This window comes from Lathamus discolor, chromosome 2 (assembly GCF_037157495.1).
Source record: "Lathamus discolor isolate bLatDis1 chromosome 2, bLatDis1.hap1, whole genome shotgun sequence".
In the NCBI taxonomy this organism is placed as follows: domain Eukaryota; kingdom Metazoa; phylum Chordata; class Aves; order Psittaciformes; family Psittacidae; genus Lathamus; species Lathamus discolor.
The window spans coordinates 5,204,044-5,230,938 of record NC_088885.1 but is presented as its reverse complement, the minus strand read 5'-3'; the positions used below and the strand labels follow the sequence as shown (position 1 = coordinate 5,230,938).

The 26,895-nt window shown below is 43.4% G+C and overlaps 1 protein-coding gene across 7 annotated transcripts in view; it reads left to right on the top strand.

The window, feature by feature from the left end:
• The window catches only part of TMEM108 (transmembrane protein 108), a 254,374-nt gene that overhangs the window by 93,729 nt on the left and 133,750 nt on the right, over nt 1-26,895 (top strand). For all 7 annotated transcript variants that reach the window (XM_065665572.1, XM_065665574.1, XM_065665575.1 and 4 more), the window contains one exon: nt 2,616-2,728. The gene's annotated coding sequence lies outside the window, so the exon portion shown is untranslated. The remainder of the gene's footprint in view (nt 1-2,615; nt 2,729-26,895) is intronic.

Sequence of the window (26,895 nt, the reverse complement as noted above, 5' to 3'; positions counted from 1 at the left end):
AGTGCATGAAATGCTGCAAGCAGAGTTACTGATCTTAATGCGGACAGCAGCAACCACGGGAGCTTTTTCTTCTAAGAGAAGCACAAGAGGACTTGTATGATCCTTAGAGTAAGGAGCACTTCTGACATCTAGATTGATTTTCCAAGTCATTGTTTCATCAGTCCATTCCATCCATAAAGTGTGGAGGCCTCAAATGGAGTTCTTATCCCACTGTTTAGAATCAGGTTTTCAACTTAACCATGCCAATAACATACTTGTAAGAACTGAATAATTCAGGGAGCAGGGCTCTGTTTACAGGCTCACAGAGCAGCTGAGGTTGCAGGGACCTCTGGAGGTTGTGTGGTCAAAACCTCCACCCCCTCTCTCTGTGATCTTGTGTTGGACCATCCTCACAGTGAGCACTCCTTATGTTTAAATGCAGTAGTTTATGCCTCAGGTTGTGCCTGTTTCCTCTTGTAACTTCAAGGAAAGTCTGGCTTCACCTTCTGTACTCTCCCTTCTTTGTCACAAGGGGCATGCTTCCGGCTTATGGTCAACTTGCTGTCCACTGGGGCTCTCAGGTCTTCCTCTGGAAAGACTTGGTGGCTGCCTGTCCTGACCTGCAGGCCCTGCTCTAACAGGTCTGAGATCACAGGAAGGTTTAATGTCTTAATACCAGGAATACCTGATACGATGTTGGATTTTGATTTAGAAGAGTGGTACAGCATTATGCTGAAACCACAACACAAGCATGATGCGATGATTGTAAGATACAGTGGAATCTCAATACAACCTGATTGCCCATGCCAGTGTCTACATGCTCCACTGCAACAAAGAGGGAGGTTTTGTCCTAATTAGAGAGGTTCCATCCAGGGATTGAATGCAAACATGGGAATGTTCAGAGGGGCTGCAGAGTGAGGCATTCTTAGCATTTGTTTCTAGCAGTTTCCATTCTGATGCTTCATTTCTAAGAATCAATGTTGTCTTTTTTACCCATGCTAAGTCATTTTAGCCAGTACTTGTGAAGGACAAAGCTTGTACTTCACTGAAATCAAGTCCTGAAAGTTGTCGGGGGAAATGGAGAGCCTGCATATGGTTAGGAGCTATCTGGAGATTCAGTCAAGGTCTATAGGGTAACTGTGCATGACCTTTCAGATCTGAGATGTGTCTGCTTTGAGGAAGAGGCACAGCTCACTTGAAGCATCTTCAGCATCAAGGCATTTTCTGTCTCCATCAGGAGTTTCAGGTTTGAATAGCAAATCAGGTGTACGTTGTGCCATCAGTGTGTGACATGTCAGTTCTGCCACGGAACAGGGTGGGAATTTTGACATGTGGTTAATACAGTCTCATTGCTGGCATTGCTGATGATGTTCCGACATGTGGAATGAAGTGAGTTAGATTTCAGTTTTCCATGGTAAAAAAGGAGATGGTGGGAGAGGGCAGCCTAGGTAAGATGTGTGTGTTACAAACCATGCATACAGGAAGCTATGTTAACCTTTGAGAGACTTGTAGAAAGCAGGGGCAGTTTTTAAGCAGCAGTAGCCAAAATGTAGAGAGCCACAGGTGTTACACATCCCATTTTCTGTGCCATGGTACTGGCGCTACTATAAGTGACTGGTGAAAACTCGTAATAAAACAGTTGAATGCTTTGAGCAGTTGAACACAGCTTAGATCTGAACTAGGGAGCATTGCCTGTCTGCCAGGAAACGGGTAACTGCAATCTTGTGTAGTTGAACTTTCATGGCATTAAACTATGGTGAAATCCACCATGAAGTAGTGTTCTGCTTATGGATCCTGCATACAGGGGATCAGGCTATCAGGTACCCAGGTAATGCTCTATATGCTGTACAGGCTGAAGTGGGAAATCAAGCACATACAACTGACTCCCTCATAAGTCTCACTGACAGAAACTGCAGTGGCTAAGCAGAGAACCTGATGCTTTGGTTTGCAGGGTCCTCTTGGTTTGGATGACCAAGTTTAGATACCCGGGAGGCACCGCAGCTACAGATATGTTCAAGGAACCTCCCTGTGATTCCCCAAGTAGTTCGACCAAAAAGTCCCTCTGACTGAATTTTCCCACTGTCCCACTAATCCACTCTGCTCCTGAAAGCCTTTGAACAGTGCCCAAAGGCATTTTTTGGGAAGCAGGGCTGGGTTTTTTTGTTACCTCAATTGGTGAACGTAAATCTTGGCCATTCTGTCAGTCTCCAGCCTCTCACATTAGCAGCATCCCTGTTCCTGACATAGTACTGAAATTTAACTCGGCCCTTTCCACAAGAATTGACCTTTAACAAATCAAAGAAAATGACAATTCGGAGATGCAGATCAGGCCTTTTCTTTGTGTACACTAAAGTGTTTGAATTCCATCAGGTAGGAGCATGTTCTTCATTAAATGATAGGCACACATGGAATGTAATGCTCTGGAAAGTCTGCAAAGAAATCCTAGAGTCCTCTACTTATATTCCCCAAAATCAATAACCTGCGGGAGTATTGTGGTCTGTAATCCATTACACTGAAAGCTCTGGAGAGCAATAGGAGCCACATGGCGCAGAGCCATATATATTTAAATTGAATGCTTTGTAGAATGTGATGAATAAACATCTTGGACTAACACACCCACTTCTGTGAATGTACAGAGTGCACCAGCTGGCACCAGAAGCTGGAAGAATTGCTATTACCAGGAAGATCTGAACCAATGAACTGTATGGATATAGATATGTTTGAAGGCATCTCCTCTTCCCATTACAAGGTAAGACCCAAAGGGGTTTTTTTTCTGCTGGTTTAGTTTCTCTTCAGTGCGGTGCACTTCTCTTTTGTGGCTCTGCCCAAGATGGGAGATGAAGCTTGTTTTCTGAAGCAAATAACTGTGGCCTACAATGAATGTGTAACTGAACTCTAATCAGACCCAAAATGGTTTCAGCTTTCAAAAGTCAATGACAAATGTGGATCCTCAGGGCCTTAAGGTTTGAAGTTTTACTATGTAAAGCATCTGTTCAGCTAGCTCTACAGGTTGTCTATTTTTAGTATGTGCTAACAGGAGACCTTCCCACTCACCTAAGGCATCTTTTTTATGTGCTTATTAATTGCTGTAGATTGAAGTAGATTTGAAACCTGAACCACTTTAGTGTGGGATCTTAATCAGGGGGAAATGCCTCTAAGCTGCGTATCAGAAAGCATCTCTCACTGGAGATGCAAGTTAGGCCATTTTCTATGTAGAGTCTTGGTGTTCTTTCCCTTTCAGGATTGCTTTATGGCTTGCTTACAGAAACGGCTGCATTTTTCTTTCATTTTCTATCTATTTCAGCAAAAAACTAGTCACATTGCACTGAGCCCAGGGTGGTGGGGTACTTGATGTGTTTTATTGACATCTTTTGCCTGATGCCTGGGTATGCTCTCACTTGTCCTGAATGCGTCCTTTACTGAGCTGTTTTCAGGGAAGGGACAAAACTCAGGTTTTCTAAATCATATTTGGAACTGGTAGAAACACTCGAGAGAAATGAAGCAAACTAAGTTTCAAGTAAAACCTCTCATTTCCAAGGTGGGGTAGTTCTGTGTGGCTGAGGGATGGCTGCGTGGGACTTCATATTCTAACAATTCTGATCAAAGCAAGATTGCTACAGAGCAAATGCAGACCCACAGCACCAGCTCTGTGTTACTCAAGAGCTCAAATCAGGCAGCTGTGCAGTTACAAAAAGGGGCAGTTACAACTGGTCTTGGCTAGTCTCAGCTTTAACCAAGAGAAGACTGTCACCTGAAGTCACTCCATTTTCACCAGCCAGTGTTAAATGATGAGGGAACCATCTGTGCCGGGGCCATGTACTGCTATTGCTTCTGTCTGTACAGAAACACAGCTCACCAGTATTATCAGTCTGCTGTTGTCATAAATACTGGTCCAGTGTTATCAGTCTGCCATTTCCAGGAGCGTGAGATACTCTCCTCCCATTCTTTCATGGAAGAACTAAATTGAAGAGATCCTCTTCCTAAGGTGGAGATTGAGCAGACTCTGGCACTGCATCCTATTGGAAACAGGAGATGCTTGCTGACATAACAGGAATAAAATGCGCAAAGTACTTAGAAAATGCAAAGATAAGCACTAGCAAATACAACTTGCAAGGAAAAACACACTCAAACTTTTGAGTGCTTGGGACATTCCAGTCATTTTCTGTAATGGTTGTTACGGAGGAATGCACATAGACCGTGGAAACCTGTAAAATCTGGTCTAGACAGCAGACCCTTCTCTAAAGGGTTCATTTCCCTTCCCAGATGCTTGCGTAACCCTTGGTATCCATACACGTGTGCTCCAGTGGAATCTGTATTGCCATCGGTTATTGCCAGCTTCCACAAGTAGAAATGCTGGCCTGGCTCATGCTTTCTTGTTTTGAAGTTCTCCACACTCGCATGTTACAGAATCGCCAGCTTTAGTGCAGATCCCTAATACGATGGAGAGGAGGGGAATGACAGCCTTGGTTTCCCATATCTGAAATGGGAATGGCATTTTGTGTTGCCACCTTGCCTGCTTTAATCATGTCATTCTCTGAATCGGAGTGTCTAAGTCTGTACTTCCTAGCATGGCAGTTAGCCCAGGCCTCTGGCTGTTGCGTGGCAAGTAATCCTTCCAAACAGGATTTGCATTCTTGCAGCAGCCATTCTGGGGATAGAGGGTGAATACATGGAGGCAGATTCTGCTTACGCAAACATAGCTCAAGTCCAGCCATTCGGAACGGGAGTCGGTGAAAAACTGACTTGCTCATAAAATGACTCCCTTCAGAAAAGAACCGGTGGCTAGGGAAAATGCACAGGGTCAGAGTGTTTGCAGTGTCTTTAGTTAAGTGGATTTATAGGCACTTATTCCCAGCAAAAATGTTGTTAGAGCCTGGGAGTTGCTTTGTTAGTTTTCATTTGCCAAAGGCTGTTATCCCTGCAGAGTTGTTGTGTGGAAATGGGAGCTTGCAGCTCGGCTACTTCTTCTCTGTTCTGTCTTGGTCTTCACTTTAAACTTCAGTGTTCTTTCAGTGCTGTGTACTCTCTAAAGTATGTGAGATGGTCTGCTGCGGTGACTCTTCAATTTGGGATGACAGCCTGTGGCTGTAGGATAGAATAAATAACCGGAGGTAATAGCGGCTTAAATCAAAGCCAGACCTTGATTCCTTGACTTTTATATTGTCATTTATTTGTGGGCATTATTCTTGATAGCCTTCTAGGTAAGCTGATCCTTTTCTAGCTGAGAAATTATCAAAACATCAAAGATAACTTAGGAAGTGAAGGAAGAGACTGCCTTCTGGTTTATACCCAACGCGGCTATTCTGGTATTAACAGAAGCCATGTGAGCTTCAGTTGTTTTCAGCAATCTAAGTTTGGAATGAAGGCCTGAAGAAGCAGCACCTGGAAACTTCTGGGAAGTCATGTATTAGTGACTAAAAATGTCCTTCAACTCATAAAAACGTCTTGTAGCTCTCGATGATTTTCTCTGCAGAACATAAAGATGTGTTTGTTCTTTCTATTGAAGCACTGCTAACTTATAACTGAAACTTTGCAAACTTCAGGATACCTGAATCAGAACCAGTTCATTTTTCCAGGAGTTCATAGTTCACTGAAAGGCTTCCGTATAAGCAAAATCAATTTATTTTATTTAACTGTGACTTACTCCTGTCTTTCTCCTTTCTGGCACACCAAATTTGATGTTCCTGTTACTCACTTTTACTAGTAGTGCTGAGGGACCCCAGGTGCTGATGAGGCTTCAGTTGTGCTGGGCACCACACTGGGTCCAACAGAAGTTGCAAATGCACCTTTCTGCAAAGGGTTTATCATCAAACAAGCAAGAAAGATTAGATGGGTTCAGACCCAGGAGCACAGGAGAGTGAGACCTTTTTCATCACCATGGTAAGCAATGGCCTCAAGAACCCTCAGGCAGCCATTTACATGTGCAACTCGATAGCCTGGAGGTGGTTGTGTTTTAAGGTGGTGGAGAATCAAAGCTTTTCATCCTTCCAAGCAGAGAGGGATCCAAAGACTTGCCTGAACTGTCCCTACAGTGCTCCCTCTATGTTGTTTTGATTTGAATGAGAGCAGTTTGATGTAAATCAACTCGGAAGCAGGAGGACTTCTTGCAGAAGCCTTTCCCTTTAGGAAGCTGGGGTGACACACAGCTTGTCTGTCCTGCAGTGTAATTTGTCCTGACATTTCCTGGCACAGTAAGTTCTTATGAGCTGCATTGACACTTGACCTGTGTGACATAATTGAAAACACCTTTTCATCATACTTCCACTTGAACTGAAAGCAGCCAAACTGTCTTTTCTAATTTCAGCCCTTTTGATCCCTTGTCCCCAGTGGTAAGTTCTGCTTTGCAGTGTTTCCCAGTACCGCCTGAAGTGCAAGGTTGAGATAACAGCTAGCAAGCCAAAGTTTATCCCCAGCTGCTACTCAAGAGCATTCTAGAAGTCCTTGATCCTTCCTGAACTAAATCCTTAAGGACTTAGCTTCAGAAGTTAACCCTGTCAAAGCAGACTTCAAGATATAGAAGTAACAGAGCCAGTAACAATCGGGTGTGTTTGCGCTTGCCTCCATTTGTCCACTAATATTGGACATCAGTTTGTTTTGTTTGTGTTGATGCCATTGAACATGCTGATGGAATTCAGTATGTGTAATTCACTGCACTTGATGATCTGGCCCTGACAAGTTTGATTATTATTCCTAATAGTAAGCAATAACACTTCTTTTGGGGTGGTAGGAGACTGTTATGTGCAACATGGTTGAAAGAAGTCCTGTGGGTGGTTAAATGCAGTCGAGTGTGGTGGGAATTCACCAGTAAGAAGGCTGGGAGCATGACCTCTGGTTTAACAGCTGGTATAAAAGTAAACTGGTATATTGTGTAAAATCAGCTGGGAAACCTGCTATAAAGGTAAACTTGCTATGAGACTAATTTAAGAGCATCAGTAAGTACGGGCAAAGCCAACTGGGTACATGGTTATGCAGGATGCATAGTGCTTCCTCTTGTTCCTTGTTAAACATAGAAGCAAAAACTTGGACACTTCTAGGTCTCGGCTTATTTAGCCTCGGGTTCCTTATAACCTATACCAAGTCATGGTTTTGAGGGCAACCTGCTATAAGCTGTGCGAGGTAAGGAAATGCCCTTATCCAACCCCCGGTACAGATGGCCGCTGAGATTAGCCCAGGATCATGCAAAGCAGAGAACTAAATTCCACTTCTAAAACCAAGTGCCAGACCTGGCTCTTCATTCAAGGCTCTTACACCAGTGGGCTGATCTTTCTGCAGACTGAGGAGGCCATGCCACTGCTATCCTCAGTTAGATTAGGGATCAGTCTGAATTTCAGCTTTGTGTTTCTAGGTCAGATTTAAAGTGAGTAAAGAGGTCGCGCTTTGTTTCAACTCTTTGCTGTTCAGGAAGAGAACTGAAAATAGTAAATGGAGTAGAGAGAGCTATAGAAATGCAGGAGAGACTCAGTTTTAGAGCTCAGCTGCTTAACAAGAAAAAAGAGGCCAAACTGAACTTTTCAGATCTACTCTCTCTGCAAAGGTGAGGTTGCAGCTGAGATGCAATCACCTTGGGCTAAAGAAGTCCCTGTAAATAAGGATCCTCATCTTGGAAATAAAATAAGTATAAAAAACGTCACAAATGTCTAGAGTGACTTGTGTGTTTCTATATCTGCACTGTTAATTACAAGTTAGATTATGAAAAGTGCATTTTTAAAGCTCTATTTGTGATAGAACATTTTTGTTTCTGTTTTAGTCTGTTTTGTTCCTCTCTACATGCATGTGCTAATTGCTCAGGTTTAGTTGGATGTCTCCTGCTTAAAGGAGCCTTTGTAAAAGCAAATGCAAAGTAAAATCCTTTTTTGAAACGAGTGTCTTTCAGCTCTTGGCGTGCCAACAGCTGCGCTAAAAAGTCAAAGGAATGCTCAGGAGTAGGAAGGCAGAAGCACATCATGTGGAGTTGCGCAAGTGAAAGCCAGCATCCTCTCCTGCACATAGCTGGAGCTGTTTATAGCTGCAGAGAGCAAGCTGGGTGCTGAATAAAAGTGCTTAGAAGGTGGGGAAAGATTTTGACTTCTAAATGTTCTATAAAAGCATGTTTTCATGCATTTCGGTGTGGGGTTCCAATTTAAATCGTTGGCATCTTTCTAAAGGCGTATTGAAAGCCATGGGAAAATGGGATGTATGATGAACTATGTCAGAAGGAGGAATAGTGATTTCTTTTGCTAGAGAGCGAGACAAAAGTGGCCTGGAGCATGGTCTTACCCACAAGATCTGATTGGGGTTTTTGTATTGCTTTAGCCAAATTACCTAATTTATCCACCCTAAATCTTTCCTTTGGTTAAATGGAGTGATAGCGTTAACTTTGTATGACTTTGGGAATGAAATGGGGGTCGGGGGGGGGGGGGGTGGGGTGGTGAATCGTGTGCAGTTGCTGAAGATCCGGATTGTTAAAGATGTGAAGTGCTGTTATCCCATGACTTTGGTCCAGTTTGAATGACCCAGTCAGCAGGCAGCTTTGTCTAGGCATCCTAGTGAACTACCTGAAAAGTATTTAATCTCCTAAATCCTCTATTGGGATTGTCTTTTGATTACCTCAGTGTCATAATTCCTGCTTTTATAGGTATTCAGAGCAGATTGTCTGATCCTAGTTTAGAATGTTACATTCTCTGTCCCAGTCATTTTGCTGAATACTCTGAAGAGCTGTATGTTTTGCTCACCTAGCTGCCTCTATGGCTGCCTTTCCTTGCCAGATCTTGGAGGTAGGGTATATTATCTATAAACTGGAGGTGGTTCATCTACTCTGCCTTTTATGCTGAGTCTTCTTTTCTTTTCCACACCATTCTCCAGAAGAGACTTTTAAAGCCGAGAATGACTTTAGGGAGTCACCTTGTACTGTTCTTCTTTCTCATTTGATCTATTATAAGGAGGAAATCCTTTCCTGTTAGGGTGGTGAGACACTGGAATCGATTGCCCAGGGAGGTTGTGAGTGCTCCATCCCTGGCGTTTATGAAGCCTTGTGTGGGATGGTTTAGTGTGAGGTGTCCCTGTCCATGGCAGGGGGTTTGGAACTGGATGATCTTGAGGTCCTTTCCAACCCAAACCATTCTCTGATTCTATGATTAGCTGCTGCTGTGTTATCCTATGGTGGAGGCAACTGTTCACCAAAAACGGTGCGGGCAAAATCTTGTTCCCAGCTCTTTCCTTTAAATTGAAGAATGTTTTCCCTGGCACAGGAGGCTCACTGATTTGCAGTTGCTGTTTTCTCTTTTCAGATCTAATCTTCATGTCCTTATGTAGAATCTCTCTTAACGTGCTACTGTCCTAGGCACACATCATCTACTTCATTTCCTGATTCTGCCATGCCACCCAGTAGCTTTCAGAATGGAGGCTGTCAGGTACCAATTGGCAGAAACCACCAGACCACTCTTATTTTGGACTTTCCTTAGCAATGTAATAACGCAGTGTTCTTCAGCTTTCTGTTTCTTAAGAGCAGCTTACATCTTCCTTTGTCTTTCAAACTCAATATGTTTATGTTGTGCCTCAATTTTCCCCTTTTGAAGAATTTGACATCTTGCACCTTTCCCCTTAGGCTGTTGAAATTCTTCCTTCATCTTGCTGTGCCTTTCCAGGTTAATTTTAGTTGTCTCCTTACAGGTGATCCATTTGCTTTTATCCAGCTTTACACTAAGTGGGATCTTCTTTGTGTTTCTCTTCTGGGACTCTGTCATCCCTTGAACTTTTCCTATGTAGAGAGATAGAAACATTCTGCTTCTTGGGCACAGAAAACCAAACGTATTTTCATGTTGGTAGTTAGCTTTTTATTGTCTTATGTACTTTCAGATCAAATAGATTTGAATGGTGTCTCTTCATGTACAAGGAAATTATAGTAGCATTCCTAGATTCTTGTGTTAAACTTAGTAGACACGCATGTGTAACATCGTACCTGCCTCTTGCAGCTTCAGTTATGCGAAAACGGTGCTTTGTGCTGCTCACACATGTACGTAACTTCCCAGTGATGTTTTGCTCTTTAAAGCTTCTAGTCTTGTTCCATCCAGCATCTTTTATAGCTCAGTGTTGCTGCCTTCATGATTCATGTTGCAGGACACCTGATTTCCAGGCGTGGAGGTGTGAAGGAAATTGGGAACTCGTTAAAGAAATGTTGGCAAGAAGCGGAGGTGGTAATTTTCAATAGCTCATCCAGCAGTAGGGTGAGAAATCTGAATGCCAGTTTTCTCTCTGATGTAAGTGGCACCACTTGTCTTCAAGTATCTTCAGGGTAAAAAAGACCAAAGTGGAGTGACCTGAGCTATGTGCTGTACACATGGCAGATCAGAGCAAAGCAGTCCTAATGCAATAGCCCTTCCTTCTCTCCTCACATAAGCAGCTTCTGAGAAAGAAGTGTTGTGGTTTTATTTTTTTTCCCCTGCACTAGTAGAAAACTGATGTGATAAAACCTGTTAGAGCCACGTCCCTTAAACTTCCCTAGAGTATTGGCTCTCAAGTGCAAAGACTGCCTGCGCTGGTCAGTAGAAATGTTCAGGTATAGAGGAAGCCGTTCTGCCTATTTTCCTGTTTTTCTAACTGCTTCAGATATTAGAAGCACAGCCTTCTCTAAGGTGTGCGTCTGTCCCAGTGGAGCAAACGGGAATGTGGAAAGATGTAGCTTGAACAAATGTAGTTCCCCGAGGAAATTTGTGTTCATATCAAAGAGCCATTTCTTAAGTTCTTGTAACTCTTCACAGAGAAAGGGGTAACTGAGTGCAGGTGAGGAGAATGGCTCTGCAGCTTCTATCCAGCTTCCTGTGTACCAGGCTAGTAAATGCACTGATTTAGAAAGCTTTTAGGACCTCTAAAAAACCCAAACATAGCTTTTTGCTCAGTGTAATTCTGATAATTGCACTGAGCAGCTGGTAACTGGGCAGCTAGCCTTGACTGATTTGAAGGCAACCATTAGGATCTATCCACTGTCATTGACAGCAACACATCTCTGTATTTTCCATGTATCATCATGTATTTTCCATGGAAGGTGTGATGTTGCTGTGCGGAGGTGTGTTTGGGAAGTGCTTTAAGATTTGTAGATGAAAGCTCTTCTATCTGGAACATAAAAGGTGTTAGAATATCAAATGGGTAGGTAGAGGTTTATATCTAAGATCAGAAATAATTGGCTACTTCCCAATATGCGTTTAGTTTTCAAGATCATAGCATCATAGAATAGTTAGGGTTGGAAAGGACCTTAAGATCATCTGATTCCAACCTCCAGCCCACAGGGTACAGTGTCCCAGCAGGGCTTGATAAGGCTTAGCTTTGGATACATGGCTCTCAGCAGTGAGTCTTTCTCAAAAGAGGTGGGTTTGGATATCAGCAACTGATAGTACAAAAGCAGTCTAGCACCCAGTCTGATAGCACAGCCGGTTTGGTTCTGAGGCAGGAGCTCAGGAGGCAGAGTTGGGGAAGGTGTTGAGGGAGTGGGAAGATAATTTTCACACTCTGCGCAAGTAACATAAGCTTTTTCCGTAATCTAATATCCTGAAATCTGACATGGATAACAATCCATGGGGACATTGAAAACCTGCCATTGAGAACCTTTTATAGCAAATAGTCAGATCTGTTGAAACAAGGGGAACATTTGCTATTTTTCTGCCAGCTACCAGCAGTAGTGCTCTGTAGCGGTGGCATGCTACCTTGCAGTGATGACTAGACTGAGGCTTGCTGAGTATGTTGCGTGCACTACTCAAACTTCACAATATCCTTCTGAGGCAGTGTCTGACTTAGGCCAGGCAGTGCTCAGTGAGTAGTTACACTGGAGCTAGCGTGGCTATTGACAAGTGGCAGTATGATGTTGGCTGAAGTCATGGAAGCTAGCCCCATCACATATCATAGGTCCTCTTCCCAAGGTCTTAATGCTATGACAACAGGTATGCCCAAAATAGAAGTCAGGAGGCTCAGCTCTTGAGAGGGTCATTTCATCACTGGGCAGTGTTTCCTCCCTGAGGACTTTCTGCTGTATCTGCTTTAACCAACCTTCTTTCTACCTTTGTTGCAGAGAAACAGTCTGGCCCTAAACCAACTTCCAAGTGAAGGGTAATTGCGCTCGTAAATCTCTTCCACAGGGGGTTGGCACTGTCTTTCTTTTTAAGTTAGCTATACTAGAAATCGTACCGAGCTGCTGCTTGCCATGCAGTCTGCAGTGCATGAGCACTGACAGCACTCGGGCACCTTCTTTAATAGAATGCCCTTACCAATGTGCAAGGCAAGTTGGTCGTTAGTTTGTTGAAAACCAACCAAAACGCCACCACCATCTTTTGTTTCCCACCCATTTCATGACTCTCTCTTTATTTATATATGTTAGAAGCTTAGAGGCTCATTCTTTAGAGAGCCTGCACAACTCCACTATAGTATGTTGGGTCTGTCACGTCAGGTCTAATACAGGGGTTTTGCTACTGTTATAAAGGGAAAAGAACTTGTAAAACATGCCCACCAAAGGAGGGTTCAAGCTGGAGCTTACTATCTGTAGCTGGTGGATGGATAATCATGTAACTAGGTAAAGGTCAGAAGTAATCCACCACTTTGCATTCTGGCACTGCAGACCTTTCTAAATACAGTGACTAGCTGTGGAAGGGGGTTCTGTTTGAACCTCTCTCATAGCACCCACAATGTGATGGGAAAATCAGCTAACGAAAGCTTAGTTTCTTATTTTGAGAGGCATTGCCTGATTGCTATTATTAAATAGCTGGCTGCTCACTGCTTTGCTGCAACATCTCCATCGAAGGAGGTGATCCTGCCCCTCTACTCTGCTCTTGTGAGACCTCACCTGGAGCATTGTGTGCAGTTCTGGTGTCCTCAACATAAAAAGGACATGGAACTGCTGGAACAAGTCCAGAGGAGGCCACGAGGATGATCAGGGGCTGGAGCACCTCCTGTATGAAGACAGGCTGAGGAAGTTGGGGCTGTTCAGCCTGGAGAAGAGAAGGCTGCTTGGGGACCTCAGAGCAGCTTCCAGTGTCTGAAGGGGGCCTATAGGGATGCTGGGGAGGGACTCTTCATCAGGGACTGTAGTGACAGGACAAGGGGTAATGGGTTAAAACTGAAACAGGGGAAGTTTAGATTGGATCTAAGGAGGAAATTCTTTCCTGTGAGGGCGGTGAGGCACTGGAATGGGTTGCCCAGGGAGGTTGTGAGTGCTCCATCCCTGGTGGTGTTCAAGGCCAGGTTGGATGAAGCCTTGGGTGGGATGGTCTAGTGTGAGGTGTCCCTGTCCATGGCAGGGGGGTTGGAACTGGATGATCTTGAGGTCCTTTCCAACCCGAACTGTTCTATGATTCTAAAATAACAGGCTGACCACAAATACTGATCAATAGCACAGAAATGAACTCATGCCATACGGCTGCAGGATCATTGCATAGGTGTGGATTGGCTTCTGGGACGTATCCCTGGGCTGAATTGATTTTCACTGTCTGCTTCTGTATTTTGAACGGTGATTTGTTTTTTTTTACTATATATGTAATTTGTGGTGTATCTGGACTGCAGAAAACAGGCTACATCTGAAGTATTTTTGAAAGAAGCATAGGGAATCACTTACTGGAATGCGAAGTAACCTTTCTTTTGAGTTAATCATTGAAATGATGTTGGCTGTGTTTGTACAGTTGTACTCAGCAATTTGAACAGAACTGAACAGAGCAGGTTGGAACAGGACTGGTCGCAGGAGTATGACGAAGATTTAATAGCAAGGAAATAGGGTTTATTAGAAACTCCGTGGTCCTGCACTGACCCTGGAGAACACTGAACTAAGCAGGACCTTTGTTGGACATGGTGCTTGTTTCTCGATTCCAAAACAGTAAAACTCCGAAGTGTGGATAAAGTTGTTGTAGAATGGTCTTCACCAGAAAGTGTCATTCACTGGGGTAAAGCAGCTTTTTGGTTTCTGTTTCGGAGCTGTTTGAATAAATGTGGATCAGATACACTGACTCATGAGGAGAGGGAATAAGGGATTTTGGCCCTGTACTGTTAATGATCACAGTTTTAATTGCAGTGTTCTTGCACAGTGTCTTTAGTTGTAATTCTTCTCTTGGAGAGGGTATTTTTTTGTTGTCTTCTGCAATGCACAGCATTGTGTAGTGTATCTGAAAATTCTGGTTTGCCCAAACATAGGATTTCTTCTGTCATTTTGCAGTGCAACAGTGGTGGTTTGTTACCATACTCTAGCAGTCTTCTGAAGAACATCATCTCTTGATTCCTGCATCACTTTAGTGTGTTTAAAAGGCTGATATGTTACAGTGCACTTTAGATCAAAAAAGACCTAATGAACACACATCAGTGACAAATGGCAAGTAATAATAAGTCCTCTCCACAGCTTTTCTCTCCACTGTCTTGTTTTAATAGGAAGGAAGAATTCAACCATTAATATTTTTATTCCCCTTTATTTGGTGAAGATATAATTCAAAATGTAATAGCTAACTGCAGAGTGCCAGAGAAGTCTAAGATAATAAATTACCTGAAAAACTATACAACTTTCTAGAGCTTATTCTTGATTCAGGATCATATAATTTCATAGCTACATACTTAGGCCAATGTCCTTTCAGACATTCTCACACGCTTATTGCAGTAGGTTGGCTTTGGTCAGTTTACTATTAGGTGTGAACAGGAGTATTAGAATCCAGTTTCAGGAATAATTTATCTGTTCTGGTCTGTTAAAGGAAATACCAGCAGTTTCAGGTCTCTCTTCTGAAAAATTAATTGTTACAGTGTATTTATACTGTTTTCAATTCACATAATTCAACAGCAGGTGATGAAAAAGATCATAGATAACATGATTCATTGCTGTGCCAAAGCAGGATTGTTTCTGGTGTCATATTTTATATTGCTTTGCCCAATACACTCTTCAGTGACTTGAAAGACAGATTGCCCGTAATTTCCTCTTTCTCCCTATGTAAGGGTCAGGTTTTTACATGACTTTCAATAAGGGGTTTATTCTTCGTTGCAGTAAGCAGTTCATCAGTGTAGAATGGCACTTGCTGAGTTGATCAAGATGAATCTATGTTTTTCGTGTAATAATGGAGCAGTTAGTAGACCTCAATGGCTAGGTGGTGAAATTGGAAGAGAGAGCGTGTGACCCCTTGACTTACAAGGGTCTGAAAAGGTGGAGGCACTGCTTCTTGAACGTTAACCACGTAACCATGCGACTGTATGGAGAGGGCAACCAGCCAAATGGGTGTGCTGCAGGTTGTATAGCGAGAGAGATTATAGAGGGAAAAGATAAGCTTTGCTGGAAGACTTCTGCCTCAAGTCAGCAAGACTTTCTACCCAAGCTCTCATAGCTTGCCCCTTTATAGCTGTACAGTCTTTTCAGGTGGTTTATTAAGTGGTTGTTTTTAGGGCTCAGCAGTAAACATGGGGCTTTGCATTTCAACCTCCCGGGAAAACTCGGTGGTGGTTTTGTAGGAGTAGGTTGTCAGCCAGGGGAAGTTGTGGGTTCAGTCCCATGTGAGGGAAGCAGCAGTGTTTTGTACCTGTAATTGCTAACCTCCTTGTAGCCTGGAGAGAGGCTGATCTCTAGTATGAGTCCTTTCCTTCTCCATAACTCTTAATCTACATGAATAAATTGCCATTCTAACCTCATCCTACAAAGGCGTCTTAACCCAGGTTACTCTTTTCCTTCCTCCTCTCCTCTCTTCCACAGTCCACCAGGTCTTAAATCCTCAACTAAACCTTTAATTGTATATAAAAGATGACTTTTATAATGTTTATTCATTTCCAAATAGCATTTGGTCTCTTCCATAAATAATTCCCAGTGTTAAAGTACTGCAAGTGAGCTCCTTCTCCGAGTGGAAAGTTCTTCTACTCGAATAATTTAAAAGAGCAAAATGCATTGAAGAAGTATAAAACTTCAGGCTCAATAGCTCCTATTGTGAATTAACCCAGGTAGCAGACATGATTACTGAAGTATGAACAATCCAGCAGTTATCCTGCTTGATTAACAGATCCATACTCTGATGCTGTTCTCCCTGTCTCTGGGGAAGTGAATCTTCTTGCCCATCCGTCTCAATTCTGTCCAGGTAACTATCTCTGTAGGATTAAAAAAAGGAAAACCAAGAAGGCTTATGCTTGGCTTTAGAAAGATGTTAGATGTTCATTCCCATTTGTTCTTTTTATGAAGGAATTATGCTGACACAAGCACTTTACTCATGAAATAAGAAGAAAGGGATGTGCATGTGGCTTGGCAAGTTGAGCAAAGGGAGGAGGTGGGGTCAGAGTTCCCAGCTGATTGACTGATGTGCTCCGTGACACAAAGTACCGTTGCCCTCCCATGTGCTCTTCCATAAGAAGGTGAAGTTAACCTGCAGAACCCTCTATTAAATCCGTTACTTCTGAGATGCTTTGAGAACTTTGAATGAGAGGAGTTACATGTACATAGGTACAGCTGTAGAAATAAATGTAGGCATGTACCTCAGCCTAGTGCAGTTCCAGAGCACAGCATTGCTGCCACCGTGGAAAGGACTGGAATAAGCCCTCTGGGAGTTATGATTCTATGATTCTAAGTCTTTTTGGACATTTACTGTATGTTACTTTGGCTTGGCAGCGAATGTGGGGTGAATCTCAGCTTAATGCATCAGAGTTCTGGGGGGAAGAGGGAGAAGCGTGGGGAGAAGGGGACATTTGTTGAGGGTTTTTAAATCCTTTTGTGCTCTTACCCTGTCATGAGGGCCAAAATGCATTCTTTCTGCTAGAGTCCTAGCTATTTACTCAGTGTTAAGCCATGGGCATTTTAAAATGAAAGTTTCTCAATAGCCAAGGATTACATCCCGAGGGGAAATAAAAGGCTTTTTCAAGCATGCTCTTCCTTGAAGACAGCATACTAGGTAGATGGATGGCTGGTCAGCCTCAGGATGGCACTTGGATGATTATAGCAGCTCTGCTCTGAACAGTTACCAATTCTGCTTACCAATTCCATTTGCAAATCACTCCATTTTTAAACCATTTAATGACTCTATCTTAAAAACTATTCAAGTTAGAGTGATCTGCCAAAAATAGTACCACCCTGCTCTTCCACAGCACCAGAAAGGACCCATTCCCCTGGTCTTGTATCTTCTGTATATTTTTTCCTTTAATTTCTTTTTCCTTCTCTTCCCTCAATTGTAGCTGTCTTTTGTGACGGTGATGCTCAGATGGAATAGAAAGTGAGAAGGAAAATAGCTCCCTTGATGTATTTTTACTGCACAATTGAGTGAGAAGCCCATTTGTATGTGTCGGCAGGGAGGCAGGTGAGAGGTAACAGATGGCATGAAGGGGGACTGAAGAAGCCATGAAGATACAAGGGAGCAGTAGTTCTCAAACATAAGTAATGTTGTCAAAGCAATACACAGGGAAATGAAGACAGTTGGGGACCTAAGGCAAAGTTGGTCAGAGTTTGAAAATGGATTAAACATAATTCTTCCCAGACAGAGCATTCTCTCTGGTGGACTTGATGATCTTAAAGGTCTTTTCCAGCCTAGTTGCTTCTATCATTCTATTGTGAGTGGCCCGTGGTGAGCTGCTGGCTACTGGGGGCAAACCTTTTGCTTCTCCACACTGAGCTAAAAGACTTAAGTTTCTGGATCAAAAGACATTCCGGCCTTTCAAGTATTTCGATTCATGTTTCTTCTTGGATGATCGGGATGGAGCCACAACCTGTCCTATGCCATTAGGCCATGTGGCAAGGGAGTAGCTACAGTACCGCAGCTGGAAGCTGGGCTCTTAGGTCGCCAGTATGGCTGCATCAGTATTAATGAACAGAACAGTTGGGTTTGGAAGGTACCCTCAAAGCTCATCCAGTCCAACCCCCTGCAATGAGCAGGGACATCTTCAACCGGATCAGGTTGCCCAGAACCACATCCAGCCTGGCCTTGAATATCTCCAGGGAGAGGGCATCCACCACCTCTCTGGGCAGCCTGTGCCAGGGTTTTACCACCCTCACTGATGAATGTGGCTGGCAGTTCCAGAGTCATACTTGGACCTGGAGCACAGGTATGTGCAGCTAATCCCTATGGAGTTAAACTCTTTCAGCTTCTAGAGGACAGTCACATAGAAACTGCTTGCTTGGGGTGGTATCTGCACATTGCTAACTCCCAAAGCATGCCTGAGAATTGTCAAAACCAGGCTAGTTACTGTTTGAATGATTTAGCAGCATTGATGGTTGGTTTCCAGCACCCAGTGCAACAGGTTGGCTTTCTCTAAAGGGTATGGAAAGGATTGGAAAGATGATCTTACTGTGGCATGTAGACATAGGCAGTGAGGATGTACAGTGAGACACATTGATCTTGACAGGGCCACTGTGGTGGTTTGTGTTGACTTTACCCCACTTTCAGGAGCTGAATGCTATGAATGGGTTTTGTTTTCGGATGTTTGCCGTTTGCTTGAGCCTGGGGAGCTCAGCTGGCAAAGTGAACAGGGATGGATCCCAAGTTGTCTTCTGCCGAACTGCTGCAGTTTTTCAGCCCTCTCTTTACAAGGGAAACAAGATTTTGGGGACTTTATTCCATGAGGATGAGCCATAAAACAAGTCTTAAGAGGCACTTTTCTGTTGACTGCACAAGGAATTGCACTTGCCAGTGCCATTATGTGAATGTGATCCTAGTGCCAGTTTGCAACAGTGCTGTAAGCAAACATATACTGTGCTTTATTTCAAACTAATTAAAGTCTGCTTTAGGAATGAGTCATTTGTACGCCAGAATGATCGATTGATTTTGAAATCAGAGACAGGCATTTCATACCCAGGTCTGCTGCCTCGGTAGTGCGACTTATTGTCCCCAAGATGATCTGGGGTTGTTTCTCTCTGCATCCAAGCATCTGTGACGTTAATGGTGCTGCATTTTATAATTAGTACTTGATAGTTTAAGTGGATAATCAGCTAAGACGTAAATGCAGCTTACCAGGAAACAATTGAGAATTTAGGATAATAAGGCTGATTAGACACTGTTTTATGCCAGGCTCATGCTAAGATAATTCTACCAAGCTGAAGTTGTGCAAATAATGCTGTAAGATGCAGTGGTCAGGCATGTCTCATCAAATATGTTTGACTGCCTGTCTTTGAGGAGACACAGTCTAAATGGTAGTAAGCTCTTGCTAGTGAGAAAGATTAAATGCTCCTCAAGTCAGGATTCTAGGCACCAGTTCGCTGATATCTTTGCAACTTCTTTAATGAAGAAGCTTGAAAACTGTTAATGATGTTCCATAGCAGTCATTGTTTCAAGTACTTCCCTTCTGTGTTATCTAGGCTTAATATTTTAGACTAAAACCTGGCAGGAGGAGCATCTTGTCCAGCATTACATAAACCTGTTGGCATTCAGGTGTTAATGCTCTGCAGAGGAGGGAACCACATGCGTTTTTCTGATGCACAAGACTGAGAGCACATGATTTGTTCTGGCTCTTAATTCAGGGCTCAAGCCATGGAACCACGTGGTCCACTCGAGCTGTTGGGGGAAAAGTGAACAAATAAAGCTTTAAATTGCTTTTGTGACTACCAGACAGGAGGCTTCATGGGGACCAATTTAGTCCCTGGCACTAAATATAACAGCCTCATTGCCTGGGCAGCAGAGGGAGGTGACACAGCCTGGTGTGGCAGACATCATCACTGTATATAGCTTCTCGTGGTGTTATTTGCAGAGACCACTCACTCTTGTGTCCCAAGGGCTCCTTCCAGCCCTGTTTCCCATGCTGAGGGGATTGAGAGGGATTTTTCTCAAGGATGCAATGCTTCCCTGATACCAGGAAGCACTTCCACTGAGCAGATTGAGCTGTCAGAGTCTCGTGTTGTTCTGAGACTTGCGTAACCTGAATCGTTTGGATCTGTTGGTCAGATTCCTCTTGTAAAATCCACACAGTCTGAGCAGTTGATGCTGTCTCCAGAAGTGCCGGCTAATCCCCAGAGTGCCTGTTTGGCTTGCCCTTGACAACTTCAATGTCACGGGCGCAGCAAGCTGGAGCTGTATGTTCAGGGTTGGGTGGGATGTGTTAGACATATGCTGCGTGTTCGGGGCCATTTAAAGGATTAACTTACATGAGCCACGCAGCTGAACTGAAGGTGGTGATCCTCATTCTGTGCTCTTTTACTCTACCACACGTAAGTACAACATTCATCGTATTCCATGTTTATTTCCCCCCCCCAAAATTCAGTGTGGGTGGGGTGGAATAATGGAACAGCCTTCATGGCTATTTAGAAAGGAAAGAATGAATTCATTTCCTCCAGGGAGGGAAATGCAGGCAAAACTTGCTTGTTGCAGGCTCTGGCAGAAGCCAGCTGGTCAGTCTCAGAATGAGCCCCAGTAAAGGCTTCTCTTACCCAGGGAAGACATCAGGTTGATGGGCATAGGGGCTTCTGGGGTTATGAAGCTACAAGGGAAGGAAAATGACTTGTTTGGGAAACAGGCTACTGGTGAAAAGATTGGTCTTTAAAGCAGTCTGGTGGAATGAATGCTTTTTGAAATAACCTTGCCAAATTTCTTCATCTATTGTCTGTATATATTGGGCTATTATCTCTTTACAACAGCCTTTCTTTTCTATAACGGTACTTCCCCCCTGTACAATGAGGGTCATTTCACAATGTCCCCTCTTTTGTCCAAGGATAGGAGATTTCACATTTTCCTTTCTTTGAACTTAATAGATACAATTTGTGGGTTTTAAGATAAGATTTAGTATTTAACAATACTTTGCTTGTAGAAGTATCGCAAAAGTCTGGATAACTATTGGCCAGGAGGAGGTTTTGCATTGATGCCAAAGTAATTTGTGTGAAGGGATAGCTCTGGTCTCCTCAGAGTTTTGTCACTGGGAACATGGCTGAGCTGGCTTGAGTGGTATCTGGTAAAATGGGCATCATCCTTAACCCATGGAAAAAGACACTTCACGCCCTTGGCTTACTTCCTAATAACATCACAGTACCATTTCCATCACGGTTAGAAGATCCTGAAGAGTTTGCAACTGTGTCAGTGGATCGATGCGGCTGAGTCAGGAAGACTGAGATACTGGTTTCTGCCCATTTTGGAGGGTACCAACCGCACATACACCTGCCCTGCTATCGAGCTGCTGTTGCTGCCTGGGCTATACATTACATTTCTAATAGACAAGTTTTTCTTTTCCCACCCCCCCCATCTTTCTGTAAAGTTGTATTTGGTTTTCCATGTATTTATTCTTTTGTCATGCATCCAGCAAGGTAAATCCATCTGAAGAGCAACTGCAAACTGACTGTTACTCAACCATGTCCTTACACAGCGCTTTTCCAAGGAGAGCTAGAAAATCCCACTGTGGCAGCCACAGCCCAGCTGCACATCTCAAACCCCAGTGCATCCGTTATGCAATTTAAATAATGAAGTAGAGCCTCAAACGTTTCTATTGCAACCAAACAAATAGACACACACTGAACATGGCCCTGCTGCTGTTAACTGATGTAAACCACCAGGAAATGTCATATTTCATGGTGCAGTTAGAAACCCAACAGCCCTATATCAGCATGGCTGTCACATTCATATTGTAGCAGTGGTTTATGATGGCCACAGTTTTTATTGATGACCTTTACTACCCATATAAAATATGCTTTCTTCTAACAACTGTATTACCAAACTGACATGGCACACAACCCTGTTCCTACTCCCCATTTAAAGCAGCTTTTCACAGTATATTGATTCAGGCATTTCACCTGATTAGGTGTTGAAAAACCAACCAACCAAACCCAACAACAGTCCCCTCCATTAGTGCTAGGTTAAAACTGTAAGATGCAAGATGTCAGGTTGGGCAGGGCCTTAAGCAGCCTGGTCTAGTGTGAGGTGTCCCTGCCCATGGCAGGGGGTTGAAACTGGATGATCTTAAGGTCCTTTCCAACCCAAACCAGTCTGTGCTTCGTTTCTTATAGCTCCCCTCACAAAGGGCATGTGGCACTTAGGTTCATGGAAAGAAATGTCAAATCCAAATGCTTACATAGCAAGGACTAACCCAGCTCACACTAATGAGCACAGTGGCTGCTTTGTGAGATTTGGGAATGATCTCAGCTTTGGTAATGAACTGAAGACGAATCACTTGAAAAATCTGGGCCTTTGCCTTGTTCTTTCAGAGGAAATGAGCTAAGCCTATGTTAAATAGCCATTTCCAGTGTGCGTAGCCAAAGACAGTGTTAAAGGGGGGAAGTTTTGTTAAGTTCAGAGAAGCCAAATTGGCACAACAGTCGATAGGATAGTGCTTTTTTGGATGATTTTGGCAATTAACTCTATGCAAAGTTGGAAATACCACGTGAGTAGTGTTCCTATGGAGAAAAACAGTATTCTATTTACAGCCTGGCAGGAACGGGGACATCTACAAGCTGGTTAAAGTGGAAACCATCAAAGATTGTTTGGATTGGGTTGCTGCCTGAGGAGGGCTTTCTCTGAGTGCTGGATTATAGAATCCTCCGCATTAAAACAGCCCCATTATTCAAGATGTGTCTAAGCTAGTAGATTTCGAGGACAAATCCTCCAAGGCTGAATTGGTTTAGGGATGTCAGCTGGAGGTGCATTGCATCTCGGAATGGGAAGTGAGTGGGTGTTTTGTGGTAGGAAACCCGAATTAGTTGGGGAAATAAATTATAAATGCCAGGTACCTTCATGGATCTGGAAACCTTGAATTTCCAGTCCGAATTTGGTTTTAGTCGGGATAAGAAACAGAGCAGGCTGGATAATCTTTCTAGTAAATGGATAAGCAGTTTTCTAGGAGGAAACAACTGACTGATATTTACCTATAGAAGTAGTTGGTGTTTTTCAAGGTCTCTTCCTTGACCTTTACAAGCAAAGCCTAAACAATGAGGGATGGATCTTCAGAGCATCTCCTTCACATCATCTAGTAAGAAGTAGCGTGCCTCTGAGTGGGTGCCTGCCCCTTACTCTATCATTGCCTACACACATGCAGCAGTTATGCTTGTTTCCAGTTGTGTTGAACTTACTGCACTTTGCTATGCTTAATCCATAGGTTAGGTCTTATGCAATTGATCTGGGCACCTGCAGCTGCCAAATTCCTTTTAGATACAAGCTGGTCCTTCCTGATCAGGGCTCTTCATTGTCCAGAAATTCCAGACAAAGTTGGGTCTTTCTGGTCCTTGTCTGTACAACTGTTCAAGCAGCATAAAAAGGATGTGAAGGGGGAAACAGAGTAGCCCTGTCAAGGTCATCTCTTGTGATAGGCTTTGATTTCAAAGCAAGGCTGGTAATTCTGAAGCTTCTGAGTGTTGCAAGGAATTGCCTGGTCACCTTGGCTGCATGCTCCATCCTGTTGCTTGTCTATGTATGAAGTTCATAAATATGATCATGTAGTTCACAAATAGGATCATGTTCTCCCTTCCTGACTTCAGTGTAAGCTTGGTGTGGGTTCACATGGAAAGCTGAAGATAAAAGCAGACGTGGAAAATGGAATGACAAATAAATGTTCTTACCTGTTTTGTCTGAGGCAAAGTAAATTGTTTACTGACCTTTTCTTGCTGTAATGATCTGTCTTCCACCTCCTATTCCAGGAAGCTGTTCTTATCTGCTGGTACTCATGACTAGCAAGCGTTATCCTGGACACCTAGATAACAATTGTTTATTTGCCCCATAAGCAGCTGCAGTGTTGTAGTGCAGCCTTTGGGGATGAGAAGAGCACATGATGGACACTAATTGGAAGGCTTAGACAACTAAGAGGTACCTGCCTTTAATTATAACCTTGTGCTGTGTTCCACGCAAGATCTGTAAGATCAAGGCAGAAGCCTTCACTGAGAGCTAGGATAGAGAGGCTGCAAACAAAGTCTGTTGACAGTCCTTGAAATGCTTCAATTGAGGACGAGTGGTAGACATGCTTCTCAGCTGCATCTGCCTGTGGAAGAAGTTTTGTCGTGCTGTTGGGGAATTCTAAGCTGTGTGGTGTCAGTTCTGCATTGCAAATCCTTGTAAGTTTAAGAGAGAGCTAATCCTCAAGACTTGAACAGGGTGATTTTTCATATATGGCATTCTGCAGAGACTGCTTTGTAGATGGTTCTGTAGATAGCTGTGGACTTTACAAGCATAAATTGATGGGCAAAAGTGAAAACCAGACCTCAAAAGTACAGGCAATGAAAACAATTATGTCACTGAGTTGTAAAAAGAAGCTTACTGATAAAATGTGTCAAATTCTTACTTTTCCTTTTTAGAGCCAAGCATTGATTTTTAGAGGGACATTCATTCACAGCAGTGACTGTCACATGAGGGGAGATGGTGAGGAGGCAACAGCCTGATGGAGAATTAGCTTGTCATTCTCATATGATGGCATCATCTGAGGGAGGGGAACTGGAAGAAATGCCACTTGCGTGTCACAAGATGCGTTCTTGTTGTAAGGACTAATGCAGTGATGTTTGCCACTTTCCTTTGCAGTGCTGCTCTCAGGAGCAGTATCTCGGCTTGCAACAAAGGAAGGGTTGCTGGATCTTGGTCGCTTTTGATGGTTTCACCAGTAGACACCATTTCAATGTCTACTGTATTGAGACCCTGTATTTTCTGTGTCGCCTTGAAAGGAGTTGTTGCCCCAGTCCTTCTTTTTCCTTGTAGATGCACAGCAGCCTGTGGTGAAACATAAATTTAGACTATTGCTCTGTGCCAAAAATCTGTTCAGTGTTTTCATAATGCAACCAGAGTGATTTTAGGCATGTGTTTCTTTTCTTGAACCTGCTTACAAGTCATGTTCATGGCTTAAAGAGCACATTGCTCAGTGTAATGCTTGGCCATCTCTGTGATATCCCTTTTCAAATGTGGTGTTTTGCATCTGAAGACAGAAACGTTTTAACCTTGGCCTTTCATAGAGGCACATTCACCAGAGGTATCCACTTTGTAAATGAAGTATCAGGCCAGGTGTAAGGAAGGAGTTGTTTGTTTGGCTCCTTGCTCTGTGAGCATAGGAGCCCAGGGAGAGAGAACTGGCATCGAGCTGGAGTGTGGTGGCTGTGTGGCTTTTCAGGTGCACAATGACAGTGCAGGAGCCTTCAGAGACAGAGGGCATAGAAATACAGGAAGCCCAGTTGTCAGCATGAGCAGGCTTTTAGCATGGGGTATTCCCATACAGGACTGTTTTGGGGCATGTAGGGAAAATGGTATTTGTTTTTAATAACATGCATGACAGGTTTTCTAACCCAGTATCTGAAATGCAGGTCTTGCCTTCATGGAAGTGCCAGGATTAGAGTCTCATGTGTTCCTGTGCAACAAAAAGCCCTTCATTGCTATGTGTGTCTCATCTCAGTAGGAAATACTGACCTCGAGCCTTGCTTGTTTTGCTGCTTATATATCCTGGCAGCAGAGTAGCTGTTGTTGTGGCTGCACAAGTAACAAAGGAAGCCTTTTACCATCTGTCATGTCATACTTGGAGTTTTCAAGACCCAAGCACTGCCCTCCTGGTGTGATTGACTTCAAATCATGACTGACATTAATAGCTGTTTTTAAAAGGCAAAAAACCAGGCGCTGTTTCTGACAAGGGGGGCAAGTTTGACTGATACTGAACCCATTACAATAATTTAGTTGAGTCTGGGAGTCTTGGTGCAGTGACGTTTGTGACAGCTCTGTTTCAGCACTCACAACTGCATCCTGGCTGTGGCGGGCTTGCTCTGATGCTTTGCGTTTAATGCTGTGTTTTGGGGGTTAAAGAAGGCAGGAGAAGGGAAGAGGCACCTGTAGAGAACGTGAACACCCTGTCTAGACAGTTGTCCTTTTACAGAGTGGGGGAGCATAAATGAGGTGTAACTTAACGCATTGACTTTACCTAAGTTTGTATTTTGTAGATGGATACACCTCCCTTTAAGGTGTGGCATGCTGGCAGGGGAATGCACAGGGAGCTGAGATGTTTTCTACATTGAAAGATGCTCTGCAATGGCGGTGAGTCTGTAGCTGTTGCAACAGGCTCATTACATGCTTGAGAAAAGCAGACTTCAGTTAGCCTTACTTTTGTCATTCATGCCTGGTGGCTTTTTGTTTAATATACAGTAAGTAGTTATGAGAGACACAGCCAAAAAGTTTGGATTCCACTTTGAAGCCAAGCTACCGAAAAATACTTCAGCCAAAAAGAGGGGAAAAAATGGGCACACTTGGGTGAAGGAAGTTGGCAGAAGTAAATATTGCGGTGGCTTTAGTTGCATTGATTATAAGAAGAAGGGATGGCTGAGAATGAAATCTAAAGGACAACAGCTGTGGCCTGAAAAATCAATATATTAGAATAGATTGTGTAAAACCACTGCTGTAGTTGCAAAGCACGTTCTTGCTGAGGATGTTTTTAGAAGCAGGTATTGCGCTTGAGAACTTTGCTCTTCTGTTGAGTAGTTTTTCTCCTTCTGTGTATTTTTCATAATTTATCGCAAGCTGAAGGAAATTTTGAAGCTGTGGGCTTTTTAGGGGTGAAATTCTAGACTTTTCAGCATTCAAAACACAGGACAATCTCAGGGTTAAATGACTTTTTAGTGTGAGGTGTCCCTGCCTATGGCAGGGGGTTGGAACTGGATGATCTTGAGGTCCTTTCCAACCCAAACCATTCTGGGATTCTATGATTCTATGACTTACAAATATGTAAGTTTATGGAATAGTTTGTGGAAATAGCAAGTCATGAAAGGCATGAATTCTTATGGGACTATATAGCAATGTGTTGTGTGAGTAGAATCATAGAATCCCAGACTGGTTCGGGTTGGAAAGGACCTTAAGAGCATCCTGTTCCAACCCCCTGCCATGGGCAGGGACGCACTCACCCTAGACCATGTCCCCCAAGCCCCTTGGAACCTGGCCTTGAACACTGCCAGGGATGGGGCAGCCACAGTTTCTCTGGGCACCCTGTGCCAGCGCCTCACCATTATGGTCATAAATATTAAAAAGGTGAAAAAGGAGATAATTTTGATCAAAATGGGTTTTACAGCTGTCAAGTGTGGTGTGCAAAAGGCTTGTGCAATCATAA